This window comes from Rosa chinensis, chromosome 1 (genome assembly GCF_002994745.2).
Source record: "Rosa chinensis cultivar Old Blush chromosome 1, RchiOBHm-V2, whole genome shotgun sequence".
Classification (NCBI taxonomy): Eukaryota; Viridiplantae; Streptophyta; class Magnoliopsida; order Rosales; family Rosaceae; genus Rosa; species Rosa chinensis.
Genome location: NC_037088.1, coordinates 65,289,221 through 65,293,098, shown reverse-complemented (window position 1 = coordinate 65,293,098; position 3,878 = coordinate 65,289,221).

Sequence of the window (3,878 nt, the reverse complement as noted above, 5' to 3'; positions counted from 1 at the left end):
GACTGATTCCTCTGCAGCTTATTCAAGAAGACACCAAAAAGAGCACACAAACATATACCTAAGTTTACAAGTCCAAAACTTTTATGGCAAAGATTTATTGCAAAGAACTCGGTTCATTGTTCTTGTGCACCTAATCATAAAGGACTGGGAAATAAATTTAAGGGCAATGATGAAAGCGTACCCTATTTGCACCAATGGCCTTATCTGCCTAGTAAAGGACCCAATACTCTGACTTTGTAGATTCTCCTGTTCTCATGTGTTATATCTCGTTGTTTCTCTTTTCATTACTAGGTCTGTTTTTCTCTAATAGATGTTTTATGTTTTTATTTTCATGGTATTTTGTTACTCAAATGGAGCATTGGACTCGTGAAAAACGAAAAACTTAGTATGCACTCATTTACATATGCTAAAAACAATAAATGCAAAATTCAAGAAAAGATAATTAATTGTACTATGTATCGATGTGATGGAGATCTCATCTTTAATATTTATTACAAAGACAAGCAGAGATATTTTCTACCCATACCTGCTCGTTCACTATCAAGCTCTCTCCCCCAAAGGTCTAACAAGCCTCTCATGACCATGAATGGCAGTGTTGTCAAGACACAGGGATCGTTACTCACTTTGTCCAGTCAATGTATTCAGTTTGAAAACAAATGTTTTGCTTTCATGGAAATTGTAGACCTTAACACTTCAAATACGTTATCTTAAAACTGAATACATTGGACAGATGGCTAAGATAACGTATTTGATCTGTTAAAGTCTAAAACTTAATGGTTCAGATTGAACATATTTGGTTCATCTATTAATTTAATCTAGTTCGATACCTTAGTGAACATCAATTTCACGGTGTGCCGAGTAGAGACGGTCGAGGAGCCCGCGGCCGAGTTGCAGCGAGCTCTCTCACATAGCGTTTGACCATGGAGACTTGGGCAGAACCAAAGATGGGGTTCATTCTGCAATGGATGACTTTTGAAGGTAAAAAAGGGGTAGGAATTGATATCTCGCTCCAGCATCGTCCGCCGGGCTAGGAGACCGGAGACGAGGGAACAAGAGATTTTGAAGAAATGGAAGGGTGTCGTTGGGGTTTTCGACAACGAGCTAGAGTTTAATGAAGACCTAGAGAGCATTTGCAAAGATCTTTCAAAGCTCAAATGAACTATAGAGTCCATCTCAAATGACGTTAAAGCAACTCAAGAATAGCTTGGGTAAGTAAAGTTCCAAACTTTCTATGTTATTTTCACATTCTGTTTGCTTATTTGTTTGGGCTAACGTATAATATCGTTGCAGATTAATTCATGGAAAACTTGAAGAGTTGTTGAACACTGTGGGGAGTAAGAATGAAAAAATTGATGAATTGTTGAAGGCTGTGGGGAGCAAGGAGAAAGAAGGTAGAGGTGAGGGAAAAGAGGTGAAAGGAGGCGGTAGCTAAAGGTTAGGGAAAGAGGTGAAAGATGGATTTCCAGAAGGATAAGAAAGCAGATTAGAGATTAGATTATTTAGGATATGATTTGTCTTGAACCTAATTTGTAATGGATCGGTTTTGTTATTGTTGTTACTTTAAAATGTTTTGGTAGTAACATGGGTATTGTTGATCCACATAAAAAATAGGAAAAATCTCACATTTGTGTTTTGCGTCAGTTTATGTTAACATACTACTACTACTTTCTTATCTTGCTCCGTTATGGTGGTTATTAGGTATAAGAAAATGGAGAGATATATAACTCCATATTCTGACGAAGTTGGTGGAGGACTGAAGCCATTTGGACCAATGGAAACCTTAATAACAATTAAAAAAATAATCCAAAAAGAGCAACTCCTTTTCCCCCTTAATCCAAAAATGGGTTTGTTTGGTAGTGGGACCTCGGAGGGTTTTGGACTTTAGGGTGTAATTTATTCTGTCCCTGTGTGTCCCCTTTGACCTAAAAAAAAAAAGGAAAAGAAAATCTCAGAAAATCAATTTGTTTTGTCTTGGAGTAGAGTAGGGCAGCAGCCGGCAGGTATAAGAGGACATAGCAGGATGTTGTTGATAGTGACCACACCATTTCATTTCCAATGCATATAGGTCAATTACTTTCTGTTGTTACCCCAGTTTAAAGTTGATCTTTTACCAGCCATAAAAAAAAAGGTTGATCTTTTAGTCTTTTACCCGGGTATAATTGTCATGTATCGACTTATGATTGAGTTGACATCAGTCGACCTCATTTAATTAAAACCAACCACCGTAGTTGGTGTCTCAAATATTCGTCAGTCATCAAAGATAGCCATTGTAAAACACGAGCATAGGTAATTAGATATAGAGTTAGATTGAGTCCGGAAATAAGGAAATAGAGGCATTCAAATCTTAATGATATTAGGGTAGATATCAAGTTATGAAGCAATATAGGAATCATGAAATCACTGATTAATCGATGAAGAGTGGAAAAGAGTAAAAAACTTGATGAAAATCATGAAGTTTTTAAGTTAAGAGCAATATAACTTTTATTTATTAAATCAAAATTATATATACAAAAAAAAAAAAGTAAAAGAAATGATATAGAATTAATTCGAGTGGATGAATCTTGAAACAAGACATGTACCATAACAATCAAATGAAATTGGGCGGTTCGATCAAAACAAATTGTTGTTTTGACTAAACAGTTATGGCTAATTTAATTCAATATATTTTCCACATTAATAGAAGTACGTATGTGCTTCTGCTTTACGAATATGATTTTTTTTCCAGGCAATTATGATAATCTCAAGTGCTATTCCTAGTTTGACATTTTCAAAATTTCAGAGTTTTAGGCTCGATTAGCAAAGGGCCAGAAAAACTTTCGATGCCATAATAATACAGACCAAAATGATAGTGGCTATCTATTTCATGCCATATAAGTGAGATAGAGCAAATTAAGCTTCTTGATAGACAAATTAGACTAAGCTTGCAGATGGAGGCATGTTTTGGCGGGAAAATAGCCCGCTCTGATAAACGAGCCTACAATATGGGGTGAAGGTGGGATCAGGTGCAGCGAGCCTACAATATGGTTTCAATGCATCTGATAAACGACCCAATGGGGCCGTCAGGCCGTGTCAGTAAGGTTGATAGGAACCTAGGCTGGCTGCTGAGCAGACCCTCGAAGCGGTCAGGTGGAGTTGAACACAGAAAAGGAAATAGCTTTTCCTGACTCCAGAGGTAGACCCCTCCAAGTTTTTAGCTGAAATAGTCAGCTTTAAAATTCAAATTTCAAATCCCTAATGCTGGTATGAACTATGTTCATATCTACCTGATAGGGACTGGGCTTTAAGCCTGTTTTGAGTATACGAGATATCCTCGTATAACAGTATCATTATGACACTAAATAGTTTAAAATTATATACTATATAGAACGTAAAATTTAATCATTTTTAACATATTGTGAATAAAAAGTCTCAATATGTATATTCTTGCTTGTATAGTAACAGGGTTATATCATACAGTTATATACCCTAGCTCTTTTCTATTATGTCTTAGTGAAGTAGGAGATGAGATTTGTGGTTAGGTTATACTGACTATAACTTGGTTGAGTATTTCGGGCAAAATATCTTACTTATTTTACTAGCGACGAATGATTCAAATAAATTGAAACTAATTTTTTGAATGAAAACATCTGATTTTGCAGTTACAACGCCTATGTGGGAGCAATTGTCCGCCATCATCCAAAACAAGAATTGAAACCTATGGTCTTGAGGTGTGGCCGGAAAAGTTGTTGAATGACTCGATTTTCGTTAGCTAGAGAATGACTCAAATTACACTGCTCAGTACGAATGTGAAGAGAGCTAGGCTTGGTCCCATGCTGATATGTAGTTGCCTAAACCACGAACGTATTCGCAGTTGATCAGTTGTGAAGATTGACATTTAA